General features: G+C 43.5%; 1 long non-coding RNA gene across 2 annotated transcripts; it reads right to left on the bottom strand.

Annotated features, from left to right (window-relative positions):
* Positions 1-426: 426 nt before the first annotated feature.
* On the bottom strand, positions 427-13,275 carry LOC111818425. Of its 2 annotated transcripts, none has more exons than XR_002822417.1 (4): positions 13,085-13,275; positions 12,528-12,661; positions 6,793-6,956; positions 427-1,456 (listed from the first exon to the last, which is right to left on the bottom strand). It is a non-coding gene; the product is annotated as an uncharacterized LOC111818425 (long non-coding RNA). The 2 variants fall into 2 exon arrangements; XR_002822418.1 differs by having other exon boundaries at positions 12,528-12,628.
* Positions 13,276-13,281: the final 6 nt, after the last annotated feature.

Raw genomic sequence — 13,281 nt, 5'->3', positions numbered from 1 at the left:
ACTTGCGCTGCTGAGCTATATCCCTGGCCCTGTCCAGGCAATGTTTTTCCATGTGGGACAGTAAGTTTTGGAGGGTCCTAAAATCCACTGGGTCCACACTTTGGCTTTACACATTATTGCATCATCTGCCAACTGGCAGCTCTATTCAGTCACACAGACAGGATTGATTTTTAATTAAGAAAAATAATAAAAATGCTAAGATGCTAAAGATCACCATTTCAATTTAATGAGCAATAAACAGTAAGAAAAAAATAACTTCAAGGTTCAAAATAAGAACAAATCCAATTGCTCTCCAATGTAGCTTTCCTCTTCCACTCTCTTTTTCTATTTATCTTCAATTGTTTTCACATACATATAAAATATTACATACTGTTTATTGTTTTATATCATGTTTTTCATCCACTAAAATTTGACAATATTTCCTCATCAGTATTCAGAAAGCTTCCTCATTCTTTTCCTACTGTTAGAGACACCCCCGTAGAGTAGTTTGTTTTACTGAATATACTGCACCCTGAAAGACACCACCTCATTTTTGCAGACTGAAATCAGCAAACTGAACTCTCTGTGCCTTCAGGAGCTCATTCCATTATTCCATGAAGTCAGCTCTCCATAGATAATATAGGAATGTAGTGGTGCAACAGTGAAGTCTGAATTGCAATTCAGTTTCAGGAAGTTCTAGATGTGACTTTCCATTTCTCTTTGAGCAAGCCCTGTACGCATGTGCATGTGTGTGTGTTCAAACTTTACAAAGCCCATAGGTGTATTGGTTCAGGCCTTAAGGAAACAGAAACAGATATACCAGAGACTTCACAGAGTGAACACATGAAGAATAAGGGACACAGGAAGCAACAGATTAGGAAAAGTCTTTGGATTATGATGTCAGCTGAAACTGGTGAAAGGAAAGAAGGAAGCTTCATGCTGCAGTAGACCTGAGGATCCTTGAGAAAAGAGCACAGAAATGCAGGGAGATAGCACGGCCCTGCCCTCCTAATCCCATGGTGCTGTCATAGGCCATGATGCACGTGGACAAGTACAGTGTTGGGATCCCAGAACACAGAGCTGCAGGCCGTTCAGCAACTTCACTCCCTGAAGCAAATTCTCTTACAGGAAGATCTGAGTGGTGCACATCCGTGACCACCACAAACTCCTCCCGAATTGCAGTGATCATCTTCTTCACACGCGTTTGGGAACAACTCAATAGATCTCTCTTCCTGAAGGGAAGCTTAGGAAGGGGGAGCTAAGGGACAACAGCAGCTCATGTCTCTGCAGGTGGCCTTATGGCCACTAACTTCTCTCATCTTCTCCACTGCTCTCCTCTGAATTCTTCCCACCCTCACCTGTCACATCAGTAGGTCCTGACAGCTTTCCTGGCAGCATTCCAAGCCTCCATGCCAACAGCACCTGGCCACTCTGTAAGTCATACTTTTCTCCATCCAGCATTGCTGCATGTCTGCATCTGTAGTAATAAAGCGAGAATGGAACAAGTACTACAAAGTACCAAAAACGACTGCCTGGCTTCTGCATGAATTCTTTTCTATTCCTATTGTATAGAAGCCTCTTCCTCCTCCTCACTGGAGTCAATTATCCATGCCAATATGGTACTTTCTTATGTGCTGATGCTCAGGTACAAGTCAACAGAACTGGACAGTCATAGCTGAAGTCTGACAGAATACCTACCTTGTCTCCTAACAAGTGTGCAGCCCCTGTAAAGACCCCATACAACACAAAGTTGAAGGCATAGAAAAGACAAAAATTCTGAGCAAGTCAGAATCAAATAGGATGGAAAGGTAGTACTACTGCTTCTGCCTCTTAGTTTCCAGGTACACATACTGCTACAGAGATATCGCTATAGAGCAGTGTGCTTTCGTGCATATGTTGCAGCTCGAGACTCCGCTCATCTTTGTAGGTCGGCATCGGCAAGCTGAACTCCATCTGCGCCTTCAGGAGATCACTCCCTCATCTCATGAAGTCTTTATAATAATACAGGTATGTACCAATACAATATATGATAAGACCGGTGGACCTGTAATCAGCACTCACTCAGGCACTCCCTACTCTGCCAAATGAGTTTGTTGTATAAAATTTAATGCATGTGGACCCAGCATTCTCTAGGTCCCTGCATAGTAGCAGTGGCTGAGGCTTTCTGGGCAGAAAAGATGAGAACACACCTAGGACAGCTGTCTATCTTTAGTAAGGATGGACCACTGGCTCTTCTGAGGACACAATTAACCTGCCACTGACAAGGTAACTGGTCTTCTCAAAGAACAGTTTGCTGCTTACAGGTTGGACAGTCAGAGGCAGCAGTGGCTAAACAGGCCTTGATGGGCCTAAGTCCTTGACGTTGGGCGCATGATAAGCTCCATCCCTGCCACTAAAACTGCTGAATTCTTGTCCACCCATTTAGAAATGCAAAGGCTGCTAAGGAAGGCCAACATCTATTGGCTAGTTTATTTCAGCTTCCAGTGCTTCTTTCATAGAGACCATTAGCATATAGCCCAAAACTCTTCACCCTGCACGTGCTCCTGTGCTTTCACCCACATGTCTCCTCTTTAGTCTTCTATGTTTCCAGGCCCCGATTCTTTTCCTTCTAAACCCTTGACCAGATGGCCAGGCTGTTGGCCACTTCCCAGAAATATACACATATTCAGATGTTGGGTCATCTTTCCTTTTACATAAAATAAATGACCAGTTCAGTTCACTATTCATAGCTCTGCCCACTAGAAACATTCTGTCTATAGATTTTGAAGGCTAATCCTGAGTACGGCTGTAATGCAGCCTCCATTCCTTTTCCATGCTCCAAGCAGGTCTGTCCATAAGCCAAATTCAACCTTGCTTTTTTTCACCCCTGACTGTATGGAGCCTTCATTTCCCACAGGTTATAATGGGGAGCGATTGCTGCTACAACCCTGGTAGGGGATGCGAGAAATTAGACAACCTGTTCTTGCACATCCACACACCATTTTTGTCCTGATTGTGGATACACCATGTCCAACTTGAACATGCTGCTTCAGGTCCTCCCAACTTTGTCATGATAGATTCAATAGAATCCAGCTCATACTGGGAAATTCTGGATAAATGGTCCATGGTCCCACGATCAAATGTTCTTTCTCAGCAAAGGCCGAGTAACTTACAAAGAACTATTTCTCAAAAGATACATAATTTTCTGTTGCAGATGATAGGATCTCACTTCAGATCCCTAGAGACCAACATGTGGTTCTTCTACTTGTAATTACCACAGCCTTCACACATCTTTTCTCACCACTGAAGTCTCTAACACCATAGGATCTGCCTGATCATTCTCAGGGCTGCTTGCATCATAGCTTGAACCCGTCCTGCCCTCAGCCCTCTCAAAGTGGACAGCCTTCCTTCCACATCACAGCCTACAGGCTGGAGGGGTTTCTAAGTGTGACAGATCCAAAGAGGTTTCTGTGTTCTCTGTTTCCTTTTTTCCATTAAGGGACACAAGATACAGGAATCTGCTTTTCACTTTGGAGGATGCATGCTGGGCACAGCCTAGCCTTGATGTGAGTACTACCACAGATTTGAAGTCATGGCAGCTACAGGCTGTCTGCTGGTGCCCTCCTTGTTGCAAGCACTTGTGGAAGGAGATCTGAGAGTCTCCATGGCTACCCCACTGAGTTGTGAGTCCCAGTAAGCTTTAAAAAAGTGGTCGTCAGGTGAAAGTAATAAGTGAAATGCAGAAGATGACAAAAATGCTAGAGTATGATAAAAGAAACAAGAAGGCTCTAGACTTTGGAATGCAACCAGTATCTGAAGAATCCTCTAAGGGCTTTGAGGTGTGCATGCCGAGACAATATGTAGATGGGGGAGGGATTGCAACGCTTGGCAAAAATAAAACATCCCTTGTCATTCGGTTAGAAAAAGCCTGCACTTTTATTCACTATTGTTTCAAATCCCATTCTCCAGCTGTTGGAACCATTCATTCCTCAATTATAATTTACATTTCTTTTACTGCCTAATAATTGATTTTTTCTTTCCTTTTGCTGTGAGTCAGTTAGCTGACTTACTCCTTAGTTATGCTTTCAATAATATTGAGTGCCTCCTTTTTCTATTCAACCACTTTTTGTAAAGGTTATCACAGCAATTTCACAACTTTTAATATCTCCACACTGACATCCTCAAATATTCTTTTCTATTCCTTTGCCATGCCCCTAGTTGATCTATTTCAAATATACCAAGTTGTTTTTCACTTATATCATCAGAACAAAGCATTGTATTTTTAAATGCAGTACTAGGGAGATGAAATCCCAGTCTCGTCTCCTGAGATTCTGCGTATTCCTCTCCTAGCAGATCTCTGCTATTCTCACAATTGGACATGGATTCCTCTCATTCCTTCTCTCTATAGGGTGTCTCAGCACAAGAGCATTCCCTTATGGACTGCATCCAGCAGCTAAACAAGATGCCTATGACTTCCAAGAAGAGCTTCAGCCACAGCAGTCTATAAAATTACTCTGTCCTCTGAACTCTTTGGACATTTGGCTTTTATTGGCTACTTGCAGTTGTTTTCCTTGTACTTCCATTATTTTTCTTTCTCATCTCTTGTCTTTTTAGAGTTATTACAGAGAGAATCTAAAAGCAAGGTCTGAGTCTCGTCTCCAAACCTGACAGTTAAATATGCACACACATTTATGCGCATACATATACTTACATAAACATTTTATGGTTTGCCTCAGGTACTTCAATATGGACCTGAAAATCACTGCATCTTCAAACTTACTACTCTTTTATCAAGCCTCTCTCTCTCTCTCTCTCTCTCTCTCTCTCTCTCTCTCTCTCTCTCATCTGTCATTATCTTTTTTGTTGTTAGAACTCTACTGAAACCCTCTAGACCCTGTCTAGATCTGTGTGGCTCTTCCCCAGTAGGGAGAGCAGGCAGAGAGCTACAAGGGAGGAGTCATGAAAGAAACCAAAGCAACACCCTTGAGATTTAAATAAGGCTCAGCTGGTGCTTTTATATAGGAATCAGTCCATTTCTAAATTAGATTCTTAGCCTCTGTCAGGAATGCCTACTTGTCCAGCTAACAAGTATCTAACAATTATACAAATGTCTGCTACCTTGAAGCTAATGGCTATAACATAATAGCTAGCCTACTAAGGAAATAGAAGAGGAAGAAGCTGAAGAGGTGGGAGAGAAAGATGGAAAGGAGAAGCAAAAGATATGGCATCCACAGATGCCAAAAAGATGAGTGCCAATGGGTGTCAAATTTGCAATCACCACTAGCAGGATGGGAACTGAAGAGATGCCACTGCATCTGTCAAGTATGAGGACCCACTGGTCAGGCAATTTCACCAAACTAGTGAGAATGAATTCAAATCAAGTGCTATGAAAATCAGATGTGGCTAAGACTGACAGGCTCTGCCAAGAAAGTCTGCAGCTTCAAGAACAGACATCAAAGACTGAAGGAGAAAGGAGGACTGTTCTAGTTTATATCTAGATGTTCCCCCAAAGCATCATGTGCTTCTAGGCGACACTTTGGAAAGGTGACTACATCATAGATGTAGATATCCATTCCTGGATTAGTCCTCTGATGGGTTTCTAGCTGGGTGTGGTACTAGGAGGTAAAGCCCATGAGAAGAAATGGGTCACTGTGGGCATGGCCTGGAATGGTACATATCCCTCCTCCTACCTTGTTGCTGTTTGCCTGCCACGCCACGAGTTCTTTCTTCACCACACCCCTCTGAAGTGCCTGCCTGCCTTGGAACTAGCCAAATATGAACTGAAACCTCTACAAAGTGTGAGCCAAAATAACCTCTCATCTTTTCACTTGTGGGTGCTGGGTATTTTGTCCCAGCAACAAAAACATAACTAAGACCGATTTGGGTACCAAAAGGGGGTACTACAGTAATGCTACTTGACAATGCGATTCAGAAGCCTTTGGAACCAGCTTGGGCGCCAAGTTTGTAAAGGTTTGGAGATGCCAGCTGAAACAGCAGCCCCAGCATGCTGTGATCTGAGCGTGATGGAAGGAGCTCAGAAAACCAGAATGCTGACTACAAAGCAATTGAAGAGAGCCAGGCTCAAGAGGTCTCAGTCCTAAAAGAAGGATTCCACTGGCAGCTGGACTCCAGGCCACGTGTATTTTGCTCTATCAGACAATCTGTCTTCAGTTTGCTCATGTCATGAAATTCTGTAGGAGACTGAGATTAAAGGCAGCAGACTGATTAATCTGGTGGAAGAAAGTTCACAGTAGTTTTAATATTCAGCCAGTAGAATGGCTACTGTGGGAGGCTTTTAGTCAGCTTTACCCACAGTATCGAAAACAAACACCTCAGCAGAATGATTTTAAAAGTTTTGAATTTGGCCAGAAAGGAAGTACCTGTTAAGATGGGGCCTGAAAAGTGGAGCAGAGGAAAACTGGGTTGCTAAATAAATAAATAAAATAAAATAAAATAAAAAACTACTATTAAAAAGCCAAGTACTGGATCTGGGCGTACTGGTGTAATCTCAGCCCTAGGGAGACTAAGGCAGGACGATTGCTGTGAGTTCAAGGCCAACCTGGGCTATATATCCAGACCTTGTCTCAAAGAGAAAAAGAAAACCAAGTATTTTAGAACAGGACAATAGAAAAATTGGCCTGAGGGTACCATAAGAACCTGCATGACTCTACCCTTTCCAGGCTCAAAACTACACAAGTGAAAAACTTGCTTTGAGAAGACAGCCCCATGGCATCATACTCCAGAATGGTGACAGCCTAGAGAATGAGAACTGATCTGCCAGGATTCAGTCCCCCATGCTCAGTCATCCAAGCACTCAGAGGCCTCTGCAATTACCAGGAATGCTGCAGAGGGTTCAGGGGCTTTCCCAGCTGGCAGTAGACTCTGGCATCATCCACATCGTGCTGACTTTACAAACATGCAGAATACAAGAGTTGTGGGGTCGAGAAGGCGTCCATCCAGATTTCAGAAGCAGGCCTGGGAGGTCAGGAAGTCTGCTCCTGGGAGGGCATTGCATGAAGCTGTGAGCGTGAAGCTGAAGGCACAGTGAAGACTCCAGAAGGTTGGAGAAGCCAGAATAAGGATAGGCTAAGGAAAGCCTCAGGCAGTGGGCAGAGCTGACTCAAGAAAAGGTTGGGGGCTTCAACCACCAGCAGTGCTGTGCAAAGACAGCCACTCAAGCCCTTCAGAGTTCACATCCTGTGAACTCCCTAGGTGATTGACATGGACCCACAGGATTCAACATCTTTTCTGCAGTATTTTAGTCTTGCTTTGATCCAATTCCTTTCTACCCCTCCTTCAACCTTTTGGAATGGGCATATTTATATGGGGCTCACAGCTGATAGTTGCCTTAGATCTCAGAGAAGACTTTGGGACTTGGACTTTCTACAATAGTGACACTGTTAGGACTTTTAGAGATAAACTAAATGCCTTTTGCATAAAGAGATGTCCATGAGACTTTCGGGGCCCAGGCATAGAATGTTATGGTTTATACCTACATGTCTCCCCAAAGCCTCCTATGCTCATAGGTGGGACTATGGGGAGGTGACAACATCATGACTATGTGACACTCATCATTTGTTTAGTCCACTAATGGGTTTCTAGCTGGGCTGTGATACTGGAAGGTGAAACCTACAGAAAGAGGTGGCCTAGGTATGGCCTAGGATGATTTTTATCTTTCCTCTCTGCTTGATCCCTTATTGCTTTTTGCCTGCCACCCCATGAGCTCTTTCTTCTCTGCCAGATCCCTCTGAAAAGTCTGCCTGTCTTGGAATCAGCCAAATATGGACTGAAACTTCTACAAAATGTGAGCCCAAATAACCTCACGTCTTTTAACTTATGGATGTTGAGCATTTTGTCCCAGCAATGAAAAATCAGCTAAGACAAGACCTAGAGATTAGACCTGTTTTAATATAGAGGCCACCAGGGCATGGATATCACCTAGAAGGGGAAAAAAAATTAAGCAGACTTAAAAGAGGAAAAACAAAAATCTAGCTGACTTTGGTGAGGAAAAGAATATCTTTTCTTCTGGTAAGGGTGGGGAGGAGAGTAAGACAACAGAAACAATGCTGTTATGGTTTTGGACCTTAAATGCCCACCCCAAAGTCCATTTACGGAATTTGGTTCCCTGCTGATAGCACTCTTGGGAGACAGTGGAACCTTTAGTAGACTAGGCTACAGCAAGGATGTTAGGTTGATGGGAATGATGGGACCCTGGCCTATTCGCTCTTTGTACCTGGCTCCCGGCCTATTCTCCACACTTTGTACCTGGCCCCCACAAAGCGAGTTTCCTCCACCACACGCTTCTCACTATGATGTTCTTACAGCCCAAGGGTAACAGGGACAAATAATCATACACTGAAATCTCTGAAACCAAAAGCCAAAATAAATCCTTTCTCCTTGTAAGTTGATTTTCTCAGTCATTTTGTTACACAAGGACAAAAAGCTGCCACAAATACTAAGTTTTGAAGAGACAAAGAAGTGAGGTTGTTGTTATATGTTGCTTCTTTCCTCTGTGAGAGAGAAGACAAGGTACTCTGATCTGGAGAGAGCTGGGGCTGGCAGGGCCTCAAAGACAGTGATCAACATAGGAGGGTGCCTGGAAAAAGATGTGCCATGCTTGTGCAGTGGCTTCCTAAGGCTTGAAACACAAGGTACCATGGCAGCTACTGGTAATGGCATTAATGTCTCCAAAAGGGAGTTCTTAGGGGCAAGAGTGAGGGGTGATGGTTAAGGATTGGGGACTGGCAGACAGGTGCACCTTTGGGCCACTATGAGAAAGAGACTAAGAACAAGGACAGTGTGATGGACAGTACTCACAGAGGCCCCCAGGCAGGGTGGGGAAGAGCCAAAAGGACAGAGAGGACATGAAAAAAAGTACAGATTTTGATAAGAGTTCATTGTTTACTCAGGGGTAATAAGAAACATGAGATACCGCTGCCCAAGAGTAGAATTGTAAAGTGGTTCCACTTTTCAGAAGTTACCTATATCTGGGTCAAAGTAAGGTCCACACTGTTTTGGGGGGAGTGAGTTTTAAGTTCATGAAGTGGGGAAAGGCACTGGATCCTGCAGCCAGAAGGAGGCTTTCGAGGACAGTGACAGTGGCAGAGGACACTGTAGAGCATTGGATAAGCCACCCGCCTGGGAAGCTAGTGGGATGGTGAGCTACAGAAGACACTAAGAGGCCACTAACAGCACAAGCGAGGAGTTCAGGTCTCCAAGAGGCATTATTAAGATGAGATAAATGATAGCTGTTTTCTCATCAGCTTACTTATGCTTCATTTTTCACCTCTAGTACCCAGCTGTCTGCCAACAGTCTCCTCTAGTGTCTCCTTCTGGGGGTTTTGTTCGTTTTTGTTGTTGCTTTTGTTATGTGGTACTGGGGACAGAACTGAGGGCCTCACACACGTTATGCAAGTAGCAGCATCCTGCCCCTGGTATATATTTTAAGATCATCCTCTTCTAATCAAATATATCTTCCCAACCCTGCAATTTACTCTTCTTCCTCACATTTCCTAGGCAGCTAAGCTAAAAACATAAGAAACAAAATATCTTTGTCATCTCCTCTTGCCGCCCCCCTTCTTAGTCTCATCTGCAAGTGCTCAGAGTGCTCTCACCCTCAATCCAAAAAAGAGCAGACATAAAATAATTCCTTGCCAGGTGTGGTGGCTCACACCTTTAATCCTGCACTTGAGAGGCTGAGGCAGGAGGATTACTGTGAGTTCAAGGCCAGCCTGAACCGAATAGTGAGACCCTGTCTCAAAAACAACAATAACAACAAAAAACTTCCTTGAGGGTCACCCAGACCTGGGTTTGAACCCCAGTTCAAAAACTTCTATTTTGAATAATCATAGGCACAAATACATCCTGATCCTTGGTTTTTCTTTCTTCAAAATGGTTATGATACTAATTACATATACTTATTATAAAATTTATATCAATACATGCGAAGAATTTATTACCCTGTAGTTGCCTTAAAAGATATGAAGACTATTAATTCTAGAACTCCCCTCTAGATTCATGATTTCATGCAGTGAAACTTATAATCATACATCTTAATTTCTGTATTTCTATGGACAAATTTCTTAAATTTTTATGAATGCCTGAATTATTATAAATAATGCAATTATTTTGATCATTTGATTTTATAAGTCAAATAGTAATAATCATTTTGAATTGTAAACTGGTTTTAATTATATGTCTTTAAATTCATATCCTTTGAATAATAAACACACATAATTAGCATTTTGGTCCTTTGTAAATTCACTACAAATTCTCAACAATTAATCCTAATATGTAAATAAGATGAGGTCACCAATAAATTTTTAAATGTACATTAATTTAGAAAATATATCATTAACGTCTAAGTAAAACATACTTTGGAACACGTTGTTTAAATGACCCCACACTCCAAGTAGCTGTTTGTTTCATGGAAATATATAATGGCTGGGTCTGGAGCCGGGAAGAAAACAAACTGCTAGTGTGGTGCTGGCCCCCGGGTTCCTCTGACCTCCCCCATCCCACCTGTCAGACCAACATTCACATTCTCTTCTTACTAATCCCTTCTTAAAGCTAAATTCAACTCTCCCTTATCCAGGGCAAAGGTTCAGAGTAAGAGGGAAAGTAAGGACATTACTAACCGTGACTATGAAGCCACAATATTATTCCACTGCCTACTATCTGCTACACCATCATTGTCAACACCTCTGCCTCTTCCTACTTCTCTTCCCCGGTCATCTCCAGCAACAGCCATCGAAACCAAACACATACATGAAGTACTACATCTATGTGACAGGGGAAACATCCCACCAAGATGGCAGCTGGTAAACAAGAGTGTGGCTTGTACAGTTACTTTGACAAAAATTACTCGGTAAGACACCTAAACTTCAGTATTCTGTCCTGTGAAGAATCAACAGCTGAGTCAGGTTAGGATTAAATTTTGTTAATATTTATAGAACATATCTGATTGAAGGTTCAACCTTTTAATTATGGCTCTTTTCAAGGAATAGAGCAGAGCTAGCCAGAGGAAAGATCAGGAAGCCAATGGTCGTGTTGGTTAGCCCACTCAACATGCTATACTCTTCCCAGGGTTTGGGTAGTACTACACTTTGCCCTCTACCACAAATGGATTAGGCACCCCCACCAAAGTGCAAACCATTCTCAGTGCTACATATTCCAGAAAAATTTCTCATTTGCATGAGAATTAGGAAAATAAATAGGTGAACACTTCAAGGCCTTAGCTCTATATTAGTCCTAACACATATGGATGGGTCCAAGAACAAACAACAAAGGAACAAAAACTCCTCTGTGACAAAAACCACTTAAAAAGAGAGGGGAAAATCAGTCAGGATAACATGCCTGTAAGCCTAGCACTTGGGAGGCTGAGGCAAGAGAACTGCAGTGAGTTAGAAACCAGCCTGCACTATGTAGTAAGTTCAAGACTATCCGGAGCTGCAGAGCGAGACTCTGTCTCAAAAATAATAAAGACAAAACAAATTTAAAAATAAAAAAATTTCAAAAACAGAGAAAAAAAAAAAGAAACATTAGCTTGAGGAACTGCACTTTTTCTCCTATTAAACAGAACCTCAGACTAAATGGGAAGGTAACTAGCTACACAATTGCTGCTGCTGTAGTATCCCAGAAGAGAGAAAAGGCATTATGGTGCAGCTGCAAAGCCCTGGGCCCTCCTTTTCCCAGTGGCCTAAATCAATCCCCAGTCCAGGACAAGATGCTGAGTGAGATACCTAATTATTTCAGGCCACTAGGGTAAGCACTATTCCTGGCAACTCTGCAGGCAGTGCCATGGATGAGGGTTTCTAATTCTCTTTGGTGATTTGGCTCAGTGTAAACTGAGATTTTTTTTTCTTTCAGTCTTTCAGATAGATAAGTAGGGAAGACAAGCTCCAGTCCTGAGAGACACAATCGAGGTTAATTTCAGTTCTTTTTCTGAGCAGTAAAGTCCACTTTTCCTCTGCTGCCTTTCAGACACCTGTCCTTATATTTTTATCTGCTTATTAAATACCTAGTGAGATAGCTTTGGAAGTGTCTGCTGTTCACTCAGCCCTCCAAAGTCTCCCAGTCTAAAAAATAGGCCTGCCCTGCAAGGCAGTTTCTTTCAGGGGCTGTGAACCTGGGAGAAGTGCTCCCTGGGAAATTTTGAAGGTATGGCTGCCACCAGTGTCTCCTCTCAGGAGAGGCAATACTGAGTGATTCAACCTGTCTATTACTAAGTCCCTCATTCTTGGCTGAGCCCTACACTCACAATACCCCACTTCTTACCTAGCACAGAAAGGGAAAGGCAAAGCCAGTCATTTCCCATCAAAAGAGGGTGAAATCCAGGTTTATAGGTATAGGGTTGGCAGGCAACTCACTAACAGAAGGCAAGCATCTCACATGTTTTAGGCCCTGGGTTCAAGGCCCAGCTCAGGGCCCAGAAGAAAAACAAAGTTTAGAAGAGGTGTTTAAAGGAATTCAACAAGGCCATGTTGTCACTGGAAAGTGGATCAGCTGACACCTGTCTGTGGTTTATAGGTCACAGCCTCTTTGTAAGTTTAGTGCAGTGTTGTACTTACCAGGTCTAAAAACTTCTATTTACTTTGTTATACTTAGGGTACCTATGAAGAGACACCAGGTGTGTAGCTCCAGGCTCTTCTACAACACACACAGGCTGAGCCTATGGAGGACACAGCGTCAGGCTGGAGGACTTCTAAGGTTGTGAAGACAACAAATAAGGCATTAGGGGGAGCAAGCTCTAATGAACTACCCATGCTACTCCAAAGACAGACCTAACACCCCCCCTTCCTTATCACAAACACAACACTGACCAGTTCACCCTGCGCTTTTCCAAACTGCATCGTTCTCCCTCTTCAAAACAACGCCAATACATGTGCTTTGAGATGGGTAGGTGTAAAAAAACATTCTGCCCAATTGTATCTAGACTGCTGCAGATTTACATCACATGCATGCATCTATTTGGAGGACATTAATTCATGGTGACAGCTGAGCATGACAAATGCAACAGTACACAAGGTGGAAACGCAGGGCGAGGGAGGAGGGGATGCAGCTACAAACCCCATGCAGACACACACTACAGTGAGTTTTCCTTCATCACACACGTGGCCGCACTTACAGGAGTTTAAGCACAAGTGAAACACCCCAAACACAGTAGGCTCCGGCGCCCGCGAGCCGCCCTCACACACGGGCGCCGCTCCCTCGGCTGCAGGCGAGATGGTCGCGCGCCTCCCCGGGTACACCGCGCTCCCACCCGCACCCACCGCGCGAACTCACGCACGCCCTCGGGGACGCGGCGGCGCCCGGGCGGGGGGC

The sequence above is a fragment of the Octodon degus genome, unplaced genomic scaffold (genome assembly GCF_000260255.1).
Source record: "Octodon degus isolate 3935 unplaced genomic scaffold, OctDeg1.0 scaffold00091, whole genome shotgun sequence".
NCBI classification, from domain to species: domain Eukaryota; kingdom Metazoa; phylum Chordata; class Mammalia; order Rodentia; family Octodontidae; genus Octodon; species Octodon degus.
The sequence above is the reverse complement of the archived record's forward strand: the minus strand, read 5'-3'. Positions and strand labels throughout refer to the sequence as shown.